We start from the raw sequence: 20,792 nt of genomic DNA on the forward strand, positions 1-20,792 counted from the left end.
TGGAATATTGTTCATCTGATGTAAATATCGCAGATCATTTCACTAAAGTCCAAAGTGCTGTGAAACACAATACTAGTTGTGAAAGAATTGGCATAAGATTGTAAGAGGTTATATATTATTCTACCCAAAGGGGAGAATGTTAGGCATATGGTGATAGCCTACATAGTTGGGTTGAAAATATATAAACCATGATGTTGTGACTTTAAGATGTTAATTGGCCAATGGGTGTGTAAGTGTTCTCATGGCCATAAGAGGGAGCTAGGAACGTAGCTTCTTTCTCTCTGAATTTACTGCTCTCTCTACTATTGCTGTTTTGCTGTTGGTTTATTACTGTGATAAACCTGAACTGTGTATTTGACCTCTGGACTGGTAAGAAGTCTTTGTATTTGGAATACTCCTTGGACTGTTACTATTGTGTATGACCTGGACTGTTAATTTTTGACTGTGCATTTTTGTTTTTACACCACCTCAAAAGTAAAGTACTTTTTTGCTTTCACAACTCAGTGTACTCTTGTGGTTACTGTGTGACTCTTACTGCTCTCAGTACCCTTCCTTGTCTGTGCAACTCCTTGGTAGCACAAGGAGACCTCTGCACAGATATTCCTAACAGTAGCAATCACATATACACACTACACTATAAAATTCTAATAATTTTGTAGACAGATAAATTAACAACAACAAAATGAAGCAATGAGAAAGGCCTAAAAAAAGAATATAAAACTTCATTCCTTTCAAAGAAGGAATGTTTTGGAGGGGACAAAATTTACTTGACTTCATGATTTCATTGAGCAAAGGAGTAAATGGCAGGGAACAATGTAAGAAAGTTGTTGAGGAAGATAGTTGTCTTCAGTGTGAGAAAAGATGCAATTTCCTTGTTCAATTGCTATTATTTTTGTTCCCACGCAGGAGTATGCAAACATTTCCCACTATGCACAGTTCCACAGCTGTGTAGGGCCTATTTGGCAATAATTCAACAGAACAAGTATGATATTATTTGCAACTGCATTGTTTAGAAAGTGTAATTCTTTGAAACATGCTGTTAAATAGTTAGTTGTGCACCCTCACTGACTACAATTGGCAAATGGAGTGCAGGATCTTATGTATCATATTGTCACATTGGATGGAACGTGAACATGGGTAAGGAAAGCTGCCAAAACAGTTCTGTAGGTTGAATGATTCCAGTCATAATAAAATAAGACAATCATAACAAGCAAAGTTACTAATTTACTAACTGCAGTGATTCACTTAACAACTATGGCAAGAAGTCATAAAATGGGGCAAAATTCACTTAACAACAGAAATTCTGGACTCAATTGTGGTCATAAGTTGAGGACTACCTCTACTTACTAATGGCTGTTTCCTTTTTGGATACAAGCCAACTATATATGAATCAGGAAAAAGATGTGAATGTTTCAGCCATTTGAAAAAAGATGCTTTATCTGTGCTATGAAGAATTCTGAAACATCTCTTTGATTTAAATTGCCTTAAAATAATTAACATGAAGAGGGACTTGGAGATTCTTTGAGTAATACTAATTGTTTAAATACCCTGAATTTCCCTATTATGTTAGGAGCAGTAAAACAATTAAATTGAAATCTTTTATAATTTCTTTCTACTCTTGACATCTTGAAATTTATTCTGAAATTAGCTGCAATATTTTGTCACTGAGAATCAATGAATGAATGAAGAGAAGTTAATAATTAACCCTAATCCTATTTATGAAAAAATGTGTAGCACTTTCAAACAGGGTTTCTGCACCAATCCAGAATCAGTACAACCTGTTCAATTTCATAAACTCAGCTGCATTTGGAAACTGCATCAATATATTGGTTGCTTTAATTGGTCTTAGCTGTTTTAATTGGTACCAGGGATACATTTTAAGTGCACACAGCCCTTGCCTCAGTATTCTTAGGAATGAAAAAAGTGGATAGAAATGTAGGTTGGCTTTTCAGGGATTGGGGAATAGAAATTGTGTAGAATGAATATCCTTTAAGATATTAAAGGATATTTTAAGAAAGAAAAGCTTCCAGTGGAAAATAATGGTGGACTGATGCTCTCCAAGGGATTGAAGAGACACTGCAGCTGAGAATGTAGCTGGAAGGCAGATTCTGGCCAGCATAACCTGGATCAAAGGGAAATTGTGAGATTAACCATCTATACACCATCCTCATTAAACTGCAGAAACAGAAAAGGTTTTGCAGTTAGTTTGAGAACTGAAATATGAAGAATCCTGGGATTCTATCTATGTTCCTGTGATAAAGCTAATACGGACATTATTGCCCTGCTTTCCCCATTTCTTAACCACTTTAGGAAGCAATTAATTTACAGATCAAGAGAGATTTCCTCTGTAGCAAAGAATAAGACTCCTTGCAGTAAGTTAAACCTTTTGAGATTACAGAAAAACAAGAGAGGCTTTGATTTAAATATATGAGAATTATTTGCAAAAGGCTTAATTAAGAGAAGATGTAAGAATGTTTTAAAATGGACATATATTTTTTATTTTTATCATTTTTACTTTGGATGAAAGTGCTTTGATATAAATTTGTATTAAGCAAGTTAAAGAGACTAGTCCTGCGTGGGAATGCTTATTTATTTTTAAAGAGTTTAACTAGTAAAGCTTACATAACAAAAGATAAAATAAAGAATGAGACTATAATGTTTAGTTGCTATGGAGTGAAGCGTGTTATGACTGAAGCTATCCAGAACTATTAAAATGAAACTGTCAAAATAATAATAAGGAGAAAAAAAGAGCATGACTATGGGAATGCTGCAACATCTATAACTTTGGGAACAGGTTCTAAGTCAATTTTTTCAGCACTGTCATAATTTAAATTAAAAGAATTTGGGGCTTAGCATTTTTCAAGATTAATGAACAAAAGACAAAGATGTTACAAAAATATGAAAATACAAGCTCAAACAGAATTGAGGGATAAAATGGGTTTTAAGCTTGAAAAAAAGTAAAAGTAATTTCTCATACTACTTACCATATCTTTGTAATGAATACTTCATTCATGCTCAGCCTTGTATATCAAAAAGGCTTTTATTTGTTAAATGTCAGTTGTATGTAAAGTATAACTTTCTATTACAACTCATAATGATCCCAAAATTCAGAAGGAACTTTTTTTAGCCAGATTCAATGCTTTCCCAACAGCCATTACTGAAGGAAGGTACCAAAACTTCCCCTACAAATAAAGACTGTGTCCATGCAGTGGTGGAATAATTGAATCAACAGAACATGTTATGCTCTATTGTCCTCTCTCTGCAGGAGCATGCCAGGAATTATTATTTTCACTTTTTATTAGATACCTGGGATATTCCAATTTGTTTTATCTTGAAATGTTATTATCAGATCAATCTGATTTCAATTCTCTGCCAAGTACTGCTTAGTAGTCTGCATAGTATGTCATAGTATTAATTCTAACTGTTCTCAGATATTTTAGAAATTTTAGAACATCCACACATAAATATATATTTAATTTTAAATAATGTCATTTCTGTATTCTATGTGCTAGTAGTCTATGACTGAATAAAGATTTGATTCACTGTTCAGTAACTATATTGTTTTGTTCCATAGATGCTAATGGTAAATTATAACACTGTTTTACTAGTGGTTAATTATTGATATTTTTTCCTTCTATAGCTATAGTTCAGTGATACAATTTTAATACAGCTCTTAAATATATTTCTCACAACTTGTTGTGACTCAGGGCCAGCCTGTGGGTCCGGCAGCCGGCTCAGATGTCTCGGATGACTCAGATGAGGGGGAGGAGGAGTGTGTGGAAGACGAACCGGCTGATGATGGTTTGGAGGCTTCGCAGAGCCCCCAGCCGGGGCCCTCTTCTCAGCTGCGTGAGCCCGATAGTGCGGAGGATGATGACCCACAGCTGGCCCTGTTCAAGGACGCCCGACGCAGGAGGCAGTCGAGCAGGAACAAACAGAGAAAGGCTGTGGGACTCCTCGGGAGGAGGCACAGGGAGGCCACGCCCTGATCTCTAAATAAAAGGAGTGTTTGGGGAAGGGCTGGTTGCTGAAAGCAACCCTTCTGTTTGAGGATTCAAGTTCCAGTGTTTTTGTTTCTTGTTCTGTTGTTTGTGTAATAAATCTTGGCAGACGCTTTTCAGCCTCAGACGCTCTCCAGTCTCTACTGTTTGAACAGGGGTTTGCCTTATTGCAAGGCCGGTAGCAGGCTGGTTCAGAACACAACTATAGATGCAAGTGTACTGTTACATTTGCTTTATAACTACTGTGACAATTTATTTTAACTTTTATGAATAATAGTTCTTTCACTGCCATGAAAGGTTGCATATTTGACCATTCATATGATACTGAACTTGTTTAAAACTTTATAAAAGTTTATTTAATATCAGCTTCCAAACCATGACACATGGATTCATTGCAAACCTATTAAAACTTTTTTTTATTTTTCCCTCAGATATGAGTAACTGCACTTGTGTTTCTGATACAAATCATGTCTTTAGAGAAAAGCTGTCTTCAGGTTCATCTAAATTCTGATCATATTTCTAAGATAAGATTTAAACCATGAAATAAAGAAAGATTTGTTTCTAAATATGCAGGATATTTAGTGCATAAAACAAAAGGCAACAGACAGATACAAAAACATAAGCATGCATGTGAGAATTTTAATGGTGGAAGTAATTATTGGTAGCGATTTACGCCCCAAATGAAAACCAAGAAAATTTCTATTCAAAATTACACCAGAAAATAATAGAATTGGAATTCGAAAGCATATGTATGATTGGAGATTTCAATGCTATTGTAAAGGCCGGGCTGGATTACAATACGACAACAAAAAAAGACCCTAAGGAGAACACTTCCAAAATATTTTCATAATATGGTGGATGATTTAAATATACTAGATGTTTGGAGAGAGACATATCTGCAAAAGGAGTAATATACATTCTATTCTGCTCCTGGTTGAGAATAGATATGAAATGGACATCAATAGACTTATTTACAAGTACAAAAAATATAAACATAAAACAAGCACATGGGCGGACCACAACCCAGTCACAATACATGGAAAGGACAAAAAAAAAAGAACAAGATGGACATTAAATCAAACTGTATTGAATGAAAAAGACTTCCAGCAATATATGGAAAAAGAAACGACTTTCTTCTTTAAGGAAAACAAAACAGAAGATACCTCACTTCAAAACGTCTGGGATATGGTGAAAGCGTTCATGAGAGGACTTGCTATATCTTATATGGGGAAAAAGAATAAACAGAAAAGACAAATTAGGGAAAAACTGGAGGAAGAATATAAGACTCTTGAGAAAGAATTACAGAAAGATACACAAAACAAAAAGATAAAAAATTTAATGGAGTTGAACAAGCATAAAATGAACTTGATAGAAAATGAAGAGGTGGCAAGGAAAATAAAGGCAACTAAACAAACCTTTTTTGAACATGCAAACAAACCAGGGAGATGGTTGACATATAAAATTAAAAAGGAGAAAGAGAAGAGATGGATTAAACAACTGGAAGATGCCGAGGGGACTTTACAACACCGGAATGAAGAAAAGAAAAAAATAGCTTGGGAATATTATGAGAATTTATATAAGCAACAAGTAGCTTCAGATGATAGGATAAAACAATTCTTGGAAAAAACAGAAATACCTAAAGTACCAGAGAAATTTAAAAAGCTACTAGAAGAGAAAATAACATTGATGGAATTAACAGAAGCAATTAAAAAACAAAAGAATGGCAAAACACCAGGACCAGATGGGCTACCAGCGGAACTATATAGAACATTGCAGGTACTGTTAGGCAATGTAATGCTGGAACTCTATAATGAACTCCTCTCTGAAGCTAAGATACCAGATTTGTGGTCGGAAGCACTTATTACCCTGATACCAAAGGAAGAAACAGAAATACAGAAAATAAAGATACTATAGACCGATTTCCTTGCTGAATGTGGACTATAAAATATTTGCATCAATCATGGCCAAAAGATTTAAAAAGTTCCTAAACAAATTTATACATATGGATCAAAATGGGTTCCTGCCCAAAAGACAGATTAGAGACAATATGCAAATTATATTAAACACATTAGAATATTATGAAACACATCCCGAAAAACATATGGCATTGATGTTTTTGGATGCACAGAAAGCATTCGACAATGTGAATTGGCAATTCATGATAAAACAACTACAGATTATGGATTTTGGGGAGAAATTTATAAATGTAATTAAAGCAATTTACAATAAGCAAATAGCCAAAATAATGATTAATGGAGATATGACTGAAAAGATGAACATTATGAAGGGAACAAGACAGAGATGCCCTTTATCCCCATTCTTGTTTGTATTGACACTAGACACACTAACTAGAACTATAAGACAGAATAAGGATATAAAAGGTATGAAAGTTAAGAGAGAAGAATATAAGCTACAAGCTTTCGCAGATGATTTAGTATTTATCTTGGAGGAGCCACTAGAGACAGGACCTGTATTAACAGAACAAATAGAAAAATATGGTGAGGTTGCAGGTTTGAAGATTAATAAAGATAAAACAAAAATGTTAGTGAAAAATATTACTGAAAAACAAAAAAAAAGAATTGATGGGAAATTTAGAGATACAGATTGTAAAGAAGGTAAAATATCTGGGGATTCACCTGACAGCAAGATGTACAACAATTAAAGAAGGTAACTATTACAAATTGAAAAGACAAATCGAAGTAGATTTAGATAAATTGAAAAAGGTACAACTATCATTAATAGGCAGGATTGCAATAATCAAAATGAATATATTACCACGATTGTTGTTTTTGTTTTCAACAATACCAATAAGATTGGAAAAGAAATATTTTGAGGGGCTAAATAAAATAATTTTGAAATATATTTGGCAGGGGGAAAAGGCAAGGATTAATTTAAAAATGTTACAGGATGCAAGACTCAGAGGTGGGTTTAGCTTACCTAATTGGGAATTATATTACCAGGCTGCAGTAATGTCATGGATGAGAGAATGGATTTTACTGAGGAATACTAGATTATTGACATTAGAGGGACATGATTTACAGTTGGGATGGCATGCGTTCATATGGTATGGGAAAAATAGAATACACAGCTATTTACAGAGACATCATATCAGGAATTCTTTATTGATGGTTTGGGAGAAAATAAAGAGGAAGAATTACTTGAAGATTCCAGATTGGCTCTCAACGATGGAAGCGTTAATACACCCCAATATGTCTAACATGAGAAACATTATAAGATATAAAGACCTACTAACAGATACGGGGAAGCTGAAAACCAAACAACAATTAGAGGAACAAGGAATAAAGATGGATTGGTACATGAGAACGCAAATACAATCTAGATATGAAAAAGATGCTAAAATAGATGGTTTTAATTTGGGGAGAACAGAGTTAGATGAAATACTTACAGGAAGTGAAGAAAAATGGATTAAAAAATGTATAGCTACTTATTATATAGGGAATTAGAGGAAGAGAAAGTTAAGGAGTTAATGATAAAATGGTCAAGAAATTTTGGATGTACAATTGAATTAGATAGATGGCAGCAATTGTGGGAAAGAAACTATAAACTGACAATGGCGACAGCGTATAAAGAAAATATGTACAAGATGTTCTACAGATGGCATATGTCTCCAGAAAGACTAGCTAAAATGTTTAAGGACAGATCTGAAATGTTGGAAATGCCATCAAGAAGCTAAAACCTATTGGAACATAATCAAATCATGGATAGAAAAGATAATACAACAACATATAGAATTAAGAGAGAATTAATTAAGCTTGTAAGCCGCCCTGAGTCTTCGGAGAAGGGCGGGATATAAGTGGAATTAAAATAAAAAAAAATAAAAAAATAAGACCAGAAATATTCCTGTTGGGTATTTTACCAGAGAAGTATAGCAAAGAGAACACATATTTGATTATTCATATAACCACTGCAGTTAGGATTGTGTTTGCACAAAACTGGAAGGCACTGAAAGCTCCTCCAGAAGAAGAAGTGGTCTGGAAAATAATGGAATGTGCGGAAATGAATAGATTAACAATGATAATTAAAGATAAGACAGAGTCAGAGTATTATGAAATTTGGGGAAAATTTTATGAGTGGGTGAAAAAGAGAATATGCTTAAAAGGCAGCTAACACTAATTTAGATGGAAGAAAAATGAGGAGATAAGGATATTATCATACCTAATATAGACATTGAAAATCCAAGGAGAGGAGCTACTCAGACATCACCCCTGAATTGTATCGGAAGAGGAATGGGAGGGAAGAAAGGAGAGGAGAGAGGGAAGAGAGTAGAGGAGGGGGAAGGAAGTAGGAAGGTTGGAGGGAAAGAGGAGGAGAAGTGGGGAGAAACGGGAGGGGAGTGGTGAGGGAAAGAGGAGAGGAGAGGAAGAAGAGGGAAGTAGGAAAGAAAGGAGAAAGGGAGAAAGAAAGTAGAGAAGAGGGAAGAGAGAGAAGGAGGATGGATACAGTGAATGGATACATACACACACACACACACACACAGAGAGAGAGAGAGAGAGAGAGAGAGAGAGAGAGAGAGAGAGAGAGAGAGAGAGAGAGAGAGAGAGAGAGAATGCACTTGCTTACTTTAGAAAAATATGGTTAATTTCTGGGTTTTTTCAACACTTCCTCTGCAACCATTCTCATAAAATCTTTCTGTTTCATCCACAGTCATCAATGTTATAAGCATGGTGAGGGAAATGAATGACAACACATTTATTATGATATCATAATATGCCATGACCTGGATAGTTGCATCAGATCTCTTGACACAAATTTATAATCATGACATTTGCTTGATTATATCATCATTTTGGTGTTATACCATTACTTATAATATAGCTTTGCCCAAAGATGATAGCCATTAGTAATGAACTTCAACTACCATACTAGCTGGGGAATTTTTGCATTAGACTAACTGTATAGAGGGTACAACTTCAGAGGGAAGGTAATAGCTTTCCATGCACCTAGGCATACACTCATGCTGGCCACATAATCACAAAAGTGTTTTTGGATAGTGCTGGTCCCCCCGCTAAGAAATGGAGAAGAACACCACCCCGTTGAGTCAGAGACGACTGGATTGGGGAAAGCCTTACCTTTACCTTTATAGAAGATGCCAAAATAAAAAGGGTTGGTTTAATGTAAATGTTCTAAAACCTCACTATTATTTTTATAAAAATATAATTTTAGGCACTGATGGAGGTGGATTTACACTAGGATCTATAGGCAAGGAAAGGGCTATGATGGTTATGATCCTGCAAAAACTGCTTTTCTTCCAAGAATCCATTAAGAAACTTCATATTAGCCTATTTGGGGTAAGAATAGATTCATGTGGAAATAGATTTTGTCCTCCACAGTCACAGCTAATATGGAAAGGAGAAAACATTTCTCTCAATTTCCAACTCAACGTTAATTTTATCTCCTTAGATTTTCTATTTGTACACCATTTTCTAATTACGCTAAGGTATGCATACATAAACTTAAGTTCTAAACTAGGATCACACACAGAGAAAAAGACCCGCTCCTAGACATCAATGCATACAATACCTCACTCATACCACTCTAATAACAGGAGTCAAGTCAATCTGAAAAAGATACACTTACAAATATTGCCTGCCACATATGCATGTGCAATTCTCAAGAGAGTATTCATACACATACAATAGCTGTGAGAAAAGTACTACACATATTTACATATTTTTAATTATTTATTTAGTGTTCCAAGCCAATAAAATACAAACACAAAACTTAAAAATACATAACAAGCTGGGTCTAAAACAATTACTATTGAAAAGCAGGGACCATTAAGCCTCTGCAAGTAATGTCTATTGCCCACCCCATTACAGGCAATGGGGAAAAAGTCATGATATGTCACACAATGTCACATGAAGTCGCAGGTTTGCATGCCTGCTTTAGGTTAGACAGCTTGTTGGTTTGACATTGCAAAAGATATTGAGTCAATCTCTGTTTTTGAATATATATAAATACATTTATCATATGTATGTCTTTCCAATACTCCTATAATGAGTAGTACATCAACTTGAGCCAAGGTAAAAAAATTTCCAGAGCATCCAATATGTTTTAAAAGTATCTAGAGATTATTGAGGGAGGAAGGGAAAACAAGCTGCAATTACAGCACAATGAAAATAAGTATTTTTTAGCCTGCCATTTAAAGTCTAAGTCTCAAATTCTCTGCTGAAGTTCAACCAAGGATTTATCTAGGTCATAAATTGTACATCTAGAAATAAGAAGACACACAAAAAAACCAAGTAAGAATTAAGTTGTCTACTTAGCATGAGGAAAAGCTAAGGAGTAGATGATGGAGCAGAGATACTAATTATCAAATTTGTTTCAATCAAAATATGAGATAACAAAGGCTTAGGTGGGCCCAAAAGTGGTGTGGTCAAATTCTAATTGAGTAGGAAAATTTTGAGGTTAATAGTTTGCTGTAGTAAGATTATGAGGCTGAGAAGATGATAATCAATGGATGTTGCAGTTAATTTTCTCCCAAATGACTTATGAGAAATAGAATCAAAGGCAGCTTTAAATCATTAAAGGCAATATAAAGGGGAGTTTCTCACACAAAAATCAAAAACTAATTTCTTAGTTGATAAGTGATTAAACCTCAAGTAAAAATAAAATTCTGCCAGAATTCTTAAAAATAAATCCTGACTGATGGGCTTTCTGCTAGTCCACTTGTTTATTAGCAATTCCCTAAAATGTTACTTATTTCTATCACTTTTCTAACATCCAAAGAAAGATAAAAGGCTGTATCCCAATCAGTATTTTGTAAATATAGAGTAACTTTTACAGAAGATTTTTCTGCCATAAACTTTCAGCTTGGATGTGCCCAGGAACATCTGGACCCTGAAGAGGTAGGATATTCCACTGTGAATCAATATGCAATTTTGTATCATTTAACTGAGAAATATTCTAGCTATCCTAAAGCTCCTCTTTATGGTTTTAAATGGCTGGCCTGTGATGATCCAAAGAACTGGAAAACAGAAGCTCACAATTTTTTGGACAGTAGTGGCTTATAGTATCTCTCAGTTGGATTTGTGGCTGTTGTTTTTGCTCAATAGTACCCCCACCCATTCAAAGAGAATTGGTTAATGGGAAAATGATCATCAAGACGAAAAAGCATACTAACATCTATACAATGAAAGCAAAATGATTAGATATTAACATATAATCTGAAAAAGATGCCATTTAAATGCCCCCAAAGTACAGTCTCCCTCTATATCACTTCAAATAGAACTGTTTTAAATTTCATAACTATTTGGAGCAATGTTCATCTTTCCAACTCCTATATTTTATCTTTATATTTTTGAGAGTTATGGTTAAAGAGAGAGATGGGATATTATAATGCTGGGAACCCATTATTGAGTCCCATACTAGCATTAAAATTATCTGCAACTTCAGGTGATCATTAAATCAACAGCTGGTTTTCACACAGAAAGATTTGGTTATACATAAATCTAGATCCCATTCAGAAAGATAAGAGAAAAGTGAATGAGGGCCAATGCATTGAATGGATTCTGGAGATCCCTTCAAATGTGATATCCATATCACTGGGGCACTAACCACAAAAGTGATACATATAACTTGAGAAACTTAGAATCAAATCTCCATGGAATTTTGAAACCTGCTTGTTAATTTAAGGCAGTTACTACTACTCAGATAACTTAAACTATCTCAGAAAGTTGAACTGAGGATAAATTAAACATCTATGCTGCTCTGAACTTTTCAAGGAGAGATAAATATGTGTACAATCATTAAACATATTTCTTAAGAATATCTATTTGAATGCAAATGTCAGTAGGTTTAATAGGATTTACTCAAAATACATGCTTTTTTCAAAGACAGGAATTAACTGCATTTTTTATGTTTATGTATGTGTGTGCATGCATCTTTGTGTTTGCATGTATCTGTCAAATAAAGTATTTAATTGTTTGGACTAAAACTCACAATTTTTAAAGCAAAAGTTATCAAATCATATTTATCTTGAATGTACATTAGCTCCTGAGATGTTATATTCATAAGGCTTCATTAAAAATAAATGACTCAAGAAAATGTAACTGTCTAACTCTTACCTATCACTATACTTGGGAGTTATTAAAATAATCTTTATTATTGGCCTTAAAATATACTTGAATTTATGCAAAATAGAGTAGAAGTATATAAAACTGTAAGCCTATCTTTTCCTCTTTTTATTTTTTAAAGAATACAGAATCTTAATGTAATTTCTAAAACTGATTTAATTTAGCCATCTTTCTTCAATTGAAGCATATGTGTTTATCCTTAAATTCACATGTTTAAGTGTATCTCCAATTGATATGTTTTTATTTATACTGCTATATTATTATTATTATTATTATTATTATTATTATTATTATTATTATTATTATTATTATTATTATTATTATTATTCAGTGTGGAACTGCTATTAAAGGCTTGATCCAGATTAGAATGTATATACGGTAGTTTGTGCTGTGCTTCTCGGGACATATAACCAAAGCAACAGGGGGCAGCAAAAAGATATCCAAGTGACTGTTTTAGAAAAATAGGACTTTTGTACTATCATTGTGCAAGAACTTACTGAATTCACATACATTGAAAAGTTTTGGATAAACTGGGATGACTCAACAAAAACAATTAACACATTTCATTTATTGTTAATTGATTTGCTTCACACAAAATCTGCATCTGCATAACCAGCCTGTCTTCCCCTCCCTTCCCACTTTCTCCTCACCCAGTTTATAATAAATTGTACATTATTCTTCAATCTGTCTGTGCATTTGATGAAGTGAGTTGAAGTTCACACAGTTTTATATTAGAATTCCACCTTTCATAAATTGTAGATTATTTCCTTCTGAACTCTACTCCTTAGAATCATGGTCGTTCCCTTAAAATTACTCTATCATACCTCATAGCTTGCATTCAATTGCTTGGAGATTTATCTAGCATAGGCAACTTCTAGATTTAGGATTTTCAAACCCCCACATTCTTAGTTGTAGTAGCTCTGGATGGCAAATTCTAAGAGATGAAGACCACACAATGAAGGGTGATCAACTTGTATGGAAGATGACCATAGAAAAAGGCGCTGTTTTATGCTTTTCTTTGTATGTTGCAGTAATAAAAATTATAAGAATTTTCTAGAGGTACCTTGAAATTTAAGCCATATTTTAATTTTGTGTCTATGGCTTCTAATCAATGTTGACTTCTGGCAACTAACTGGGCAAATTCCTGCAGTTTTCTTGGCAACATTTCATAAGTGGTTTGCCATTGCTTGCTTGCTATGGGAGAGGGAATAACAGGCCCAAGATCACCCAAATGGCTATAGACCTAATTCTAGGCTAGAAGTCACTGCCCCCCAGATTCTACCCTGATGCTTTAACCCTTAAACCAAACTGGTTCTTTCAATCTTAATGATCACCAAAGCTATTTGGTTGTTTATGCAGCATGCTGAGCACAAATGCCATTTAACAAATTATATGAATCCAGCAATAGTACAGACTTCCTAGCCAGGTTAGGTCTGAAGACTTACTATAGCTACAGATAGCAAGACACAGGGATCTGCTGTTGGAAAAGAGGCCAACCAAACGTTTTTCAAACTTTTATCCACTTTAAAGGAAGCAGTGGGGCCTTGAAGATTTTCAACTCTTTCACAAGTTATATGCTGACTCATAATGAGATGTCATCCTTAATGTTCAAACACACCCATGACAATTTTATATCCTTGGACTCCAATCAATAACAAAATAACATTTTTTGCTGTTGCTATTGTTCAATAGTGAGTCCATAAAGCTTGACATTTAATGGGGCTAAAAACTGTTGTTTCCGCTGTATTGTTTTTCAGGGAAACAAGTCAAGGTGTGTGGAGCCCTGTTGGGAGTAGACTGACTGACCTCAGCAGGAGGTAGAAATAAAGCATTCTTCTGGATAAGGCAGGGAAGCACTGTCTTTAATCAAAACAGTTATTCAAGGAATCAATCATAGGTTAGCAAAATGACCCAGAAATAATCTAGGACTTGTTAAAAGAAAACTGAAAACCTTTCTTCTCTAGAACAAGTTAACTCTTTTCTGTCATGCAACATATGCAAGCTGCCCCCCTGTATCTCTCCTCATAAAAGAATATAAAGAATCTCCTCTCTTATCTCTTTTCTTGCAAACATGTTCTTCATATGGGATCATTTCCCAATTATTATTATTATTTTGATATGCTGGAGATACCGTATAATGTTTTCACTATTCCAAGCTAATATTCTTCCCAGAAGAGGATGAACTACTAAGCACAAAATCTATCTTTTGACTTTGACTTCTGCCTTGGAATTTTATTGAAATTTAAGTAGCTCCTTGTTCTCTGTCTCCCATCTGCAGCATAAAGTCTTTAACTGTTGGATCCAACTTTTATTAACTAATGAAATGTGATTGAATTTGTCAGACCATGATTTTTTTTTTCAAACGGGTGCTTATAACAGAGATATGGAAGCTCTAGCTTTCTTTTCCAAAAGTGCTTTTCCAAAAGGCAATTGGACTTTCTTGACTTTTTTTCCTTGAAAACATTTCGCCTCTCATCTAAGAAGCTTTTTCAGTTTCTCATTTTCACCATCAATTCTGAAGAAACTTTTTGCATGAGAAGCTATTTTTTTTCAAACAAACAAGAACGTCCAATTGCCTTTTGGAAAAAGCACCTTTGGGACAATACTAACCATTATGATTTACAATATACCTTTAGCTTTTTTGACCAGTCAGTCAGGTTCAAAAGACAACAATACATTCCGCCACCACTTTGAAGTGTTTCCTAACATCATAGAGTATTGTTGGAGTACTCTCACAGCATTTTTAAAAACTTTTTTTAAAAAGTCTCACCTTATTTTATAACTCAGGGTGGGGAACACACATAACACATATCTTCATTTTCCATTGCCCCTCAACATCAATTGTGTGAAGAGGGTTGGGCTGATAGCAAATGACTGGTATAAAGTCACCTAGCTGGCTTTCATGTTTGAGGCATGACTAGAACACATTGTGTGCTGCTTTCTAGACCAATACATTAACCATAAACTGGCTCTTAAATTATTTCACATGAGAACTTTACTATGAAATCTAGTGAGTTGGGATACTACTTATTTCATTATAGGAACAATATTCATAGGACAAAGTTTATCTGAAAGTAGGTGTCATGTATGTCTTCAGAGAAACTATAACAAAAAGGTATAGAATCATTACAAATGTTGAGATAATTCAAAGAATTGCTTTAAAAATTCATCAGTATCATCTTAAAACTTTTTCAGTATTATCTTATATCAGTCTGCTTATGCATACAAGTATGTAGATCTTTTCTAAATGAGCTTCAATGTGGAGCTTGGTGAGAAAAGCTATCACATTTGTCTATGTGTGCTTTTCTCCTTTTGTATACCTCCAAGAGATGGTTCTGAGTTATTTTTATAAATTTGATCAACACAAGTCATTAGCAAAATCTGCACACAGAGATAACAAGGAAAGGATGCCTTCTGGTAGGGCACTTATCCCTACTGACTTCAAAGGTGTTCTTCCCTCTTATCTTAAGAGAGTTAAAAAATGCTTGGTAAAGAAGCGTGTGCAGGAACATAGTTTCTTCTAAGAAATTGGACATCTCAGCTATAGCTGATGTAATCCAGATGGCTAATGAGCTGTCCTTTTAGTGTGCATCTTGCGTGGTTCAACTAAATTGGCTGATTCACTGTCTTTTTCTAGTATAAATCCTGAAAAAACCCACTTGGGCTGAATCTGGTTGGAACTGGCATGCAACAAAATTTGGAAGGTGAGAAGTTCCCTGTTGCTGACTTACACAAATAGGAAATCATTAAAAAAAAGGTAAAGGTTCCCCCGCACATGCATGCTAGTCGTTTCCAACTCTAGGGGCCAGTGCTCATCTCCGTTTCAAAGCCGAAGAGCCAGCGCTTGTCCGAGGACGTCTCCGTGGTCATGTGGCCAGCATGACTAGATGCCAAAGGCGCACGGAACGCTGTTACCTTCCCACCGTAGTGGTCCCTATTTTTCTACTTGCATTTTTATGTGCTATCGAACTGCTAGGTTGGCAGAAGCTGGGACGAGTAACAGGCGCTCACTCTGTTATGCGGCACTCGGGATTCAACCCGCCAAACTGCCGACCTTCTGATCGACAAGCTCAGCGTCCTAACCCACTGAGCCACCGCGTCCCATTAGTGCTATCTAAAAGAAGCATTTTTCCTTTTACCACAAAAAGGAAAAATGTGTCTTTTAAAGAATTAAAACCAATTATACATCATTCAAAACCAATTATACATCTTGTTTCAAAATATTTTAGTGATATTAAAATATAATGAATGGATCAATCAACATAAATATATATTAATCTATTTATCACCTAAAAGGCATATGTCACTGGATCTGAAGGTAAGAAGGTGAGGCTAAGCCCATATATTGGCTAAGTCAGGGATAGGCAACCTAAAACATTCAAAGAGAAGAAAACACTGGGAGCTGCAAAACCCTTTTGACATCTAAAATAAAGATAACACTGCATATATTGTTTTTTACTTTATGTTATGTATAAAAAAGGTAGACGCCTTTGGCATCTAGTCATGCCGGCCACATGACCACGGAGACGTCCTCGGACAAACGCTGGCTCTTCGGCTTTGAAACGGAGATGAGCACCGGCCCCTAGAATCGGAAACGACTAGCACGCATGTGCGGGGGAACCTTTACCTTTTACCTATGTATAAAAAAAACTATAGTGTGCTGCATTTATTAAATCAATGACCTGCTTCAAAGAAAACATTTTTTTTTATTTCTGCATGCAACAAAAGCATTTTGAACTCCCCCCCAAAAATGACACTGGGTCGAAGGTTACTTTCAAATAAAATATTCAAATGTCTATTTGAGTCCTCCTCGTATTTATGAAATAAAAAGCCAGTGCAAACTATAAAAACTACAAACAGAAAAATAGAAAAGAAAAAAAATTGTGGGGGAAAAAAAAGGGACAAGAAAAAGAGGGGAAAAAAAACCTTTCTCCTTCATCCCAAAAGATAAAAACAATTTTAGTAGCTTATCTACCATCTTTAAATACAGCATAATTATCCCCATACCTCACCTCTAAATAAAAAAAAATCAAAATATTTCATTAAACATTCTTTACTAAAAGTCCAGTAAGGACAACCACATATATTCATATTTTCTCTCTCCCTCCCTCCCTCCCTCCCTCCCTCCCTCCCTCTTTCCCCCTTCCTTTCTCCCTCCCCCCCTCTCTCTCTCCCTCTTTCTTTCTGCCAGTCCTCTTCCCACAGGTTAATTGTGGGCTAGGTTAATTGTGATTAATAGGTCTTTTTTCACTTTAGCTGCTGTTTTATATATATGGTTTTGTTTTCTGCTTTTATTTTTTTAACAATGTTAGCCATCCAGAATTTATAAAGTGACAGTTTGCTACTGTATGTACTCTGCTTGAATATAACCTTAATATGTATCCAGATGCCATTTGGAAAATCTTATGATTTTCATCTATTGCCCAAATCCAAAAAGTGGTTGAGATACAGGGCTACAGTGCTCCAGCAATTCTACAAAAGAACTGACTGTAAAATATAAGCAGGCTTATTTTCCTTTGAATTGCATACCCAAATGCTACCCTCTCCCAAATAGGAATTTATCATTTGAGAGCATCTATAGTGCAGACGGATGTTTAAAAGGAATCATTGTGAAACACAAGCAAGATCTAGGATTGCAACAATAAATTATTTGTTTGTTTTGCATCAACAAAATAATAATGAAGGTATGAAAAATACTCATGACTGAGTATTTGAGAGGCTGCCACAAGGAGGAGGGGGTCAATTTATTTTCCAAATCACCAGAAGGCAAGTCAAGAAACAATGGATGGAAACTAATCAAGGAGAGAAGCAACCTGGAATTAAGGAGAAACTTCCTAATGGTGAGGACTAATGGAAAAGCTTGCCTTCAGACATTGTGGGTGCTTTATCATTGGAGGTTTTTAAGAAGAGACTTGTTTAGTTGTATACATGAAATCATTTTTAATTAATGTTGAATATCTTTTGCAAATACCACCTTTTGTTTCATTTTAAAAGAATGGGTTTGTACTAAAATAAATATTTTACTTTTTAAATAAAATAATCTATACTTTTTTTTAAAAAAAAGCTAAAAAAGCCTAATAACCATTTCTAATCTTACTGTTCTTTATTTGCCTGTAAAGGGAGGTTTGTTTTTCCCCCCATAAGATTCTGTTAAAAAATAAGTAACTCAAGAAAGAAAAATTAATTTACATAGTATGTTAATAGTAGAAAACTGCCCTCTACAGTCTATTGTATTGTTGTATTTGCAATATGTTTATTTTTATATGCCCAATTTTATATCTTTAAGTCTCACCTAAATTTAATATACTAGCAAAAGTACATTAAACTGAAGTTTTAAACCCGCTGAATATGTTGCATTTTTAATGTAGTGAAAACCTTAAAGATGGCTTTAGTTTATACTAGCCATGTTATTTTTTTGTTATTAAGATTCTTCTCATTTTGTGTATGTATGCTGAAAGTTCTTTGTAGGGAGTTGTGTGAACAGATCTTTGTAAGGTAAATTCTAAAAGAAAAATTGGAAAGTCTTATGTGAATACTCTGCAGCCATCAAAAATACTTTTCCTCATGAAATACGCATATAGATCCAGGAAACACTTATTTGCTAAATTATTTTATGACTCATTTTTATGTAAATGTATACATATACACAAGGGATGCAGTGGCTCAGTGGGTTAGGATGCTGAGCTTGTCAATCAGAAGGTCGGCAGTTTGGCAGGTCGAATCCCGAGTGCCGTGTAACAGAGTGAGCGCCTGTTACTCGTCCAACCTAGCAGTTCGAAAGCACGTAAAAATGCAAGTAGAAAAAAGGGACCCCTATGGTGGGAAGGCAACAGTGTTCCATGCGCCTTTGGCGTCTAGTCATGCCGGCCACATGACCACGGAGACGTCCTCGGACAAGCGCTGGCTCTTCAGCTTTGAAACGGAGATAAGCACCAGCCCCTAGAGTCGGAAGCGACTAGCACACATGTGCAGGGGAACCTTTACCTTTACTATACATATATACACACACATCTTTTGATTGACTAAACTATTACGGATGTAAGAGACTAATATTCATGGGCCTAATTGTGGATGAACATAACATAAGGAAGATTGGAACTTGATTAGTAGGATGTGTAATTCATAAAGAGTATGAACTCATGAGTGAAACTGAATTCAAGAATGAATAGATTATATATTTTGGGCCAGTAAAATTAAGAATAATGGAGTAATTTATTGATCTAAATGAAGATATGATTTTGGAATGATTTGATAAAAACATATGGAAAAATGAAACTTGTGATGAAATAATGTCAGAAAAGTATGTCATAAAATATGAATTGCTGTCATCTGTGTTTTTTTTGAGTGCAAATAAAAGTAAAAACCCATAAATTGGTGCTAGTTGCATAGCAAGCTCCATTGGAGAGTGATAATTGGAAGGAAAAGATATGTGTTTAGTGAAGCATTATGCAATACAGTGAATAAATGAAATATAGAAAGGTAAGTAGGTTGTAACAATACAAGAAAGACATTGGGCCATTTTGACATAGAAGGATTAATAAGGATGTAATTGATAAGTATTATTTCAGAAAAGTCTGATTATGTAGTTTAAGAATAAATGCATATAGTGTAAATAAACTGAACATGGATGAATATCAGTCTAAAATCATGACTGAGCTGATTGTTTATAATTAGATATTGAGAGAATTAGAAAACTCATCAGTAACAGGAGGTTTGAAAATGGGCCAGATCCTTATTTGTAACTTGGGTAAAACAAACTGGGGGAAAAGAAGAAATAATTGAATCAGAATCAAAATCAGAATAGAGTTGGAAAGAACCATGGAGATCTTCTACTCCAGCTTCCTGCTTAAGCAGGAGATCCTATACCATTTCAGTGACTTTTAAGAAGTGACAAGTCTCTTCTTAAAAACCTCCAGTGATAAAGCACCCACAATGTCTGAAGGCAAGCTTTTCCATTAGTCTTCACCATAAGGAAGTTTCTCCTTAATTCCAGGTTGCTTCTCTCCTTGATTAGTTTCCATCCATTGTTTCTTGACTTGCCTTCTGGCGATTTGGAAAATAAATTGACCCCCTTCTCCTTGTGGCAGCCTCTCAAATACTAAAATACTGCTAGCATATCCCCCCAGTCCTTCTTTTCTCTAGACAAGCCAAACCAAAATGTGGTGACCAAAATTGGATACAATATTTCAGGTGTGGAATAAAGTAGAATGAAAGTAGAATGAAGACAGAAAGAAGGTACGAATTCCATATAGAAAAAAATTAGAAGATAAATTAATTTGCAGGTACAATGAAAAGAATGTGGATATAAAGAAAGAGGATGCCAAATGCCACTGAAATATGTGGAGATGCATTAAGGAAAGAAAAAAAAATACAAAAAAAATGTTTGGCGAGTGATGACATAAAAGAGGCTCTGGATTAGAAAAATGCATATATGAAGATTAATAAAGACATAAATAATGAATTCTACAAAAATGAGGATAAGTTACACTTATCCTTTGTGCTTCACCTTAGCTTGGTGCACCTGGAGGGACGAATTCTCATGTGCGAATACTGTTTGTGGATTTTAGTTCAGCATTCAACACAATCATCCCTCAGCATCTGGTGAACAAACTATGCCCATTAGTTTTTAATATTCCTTTGTGTACGGTAATTGGATACTAGATTTCCTTATTGATAGGCCCCAGGTTGTGCGAGT

The 20,792-nt window shown here is 34.8% G+C and overlaps 1 protein-coding gene across 1 annotated transcript in view; it reads right to left on the minus strand.

Moving 5' to 3' along the window:
- Positions 1–20,792, minus strand: part of KCNH8 (potassium voltage-gated channel subfamily H member 8) — a gene marked incomplete at both ends in the record, with an annotated part of 235,425 nt that overhangs the window by 144,625 nt on the left and 70,008 nt on the right. The window lies entirely within an intron of this gene.

This window comes from Vipera berus (assembly GCF_964194415.1).
Source record: "Vipera berus genome assembly, chromosome: Z".
NCBI classification, from domain to species: Eukaryota; Metazoa; Chordata; class Lepidosauria; order Squamata; family Viperidae; genus Vipera; species Vipera berus.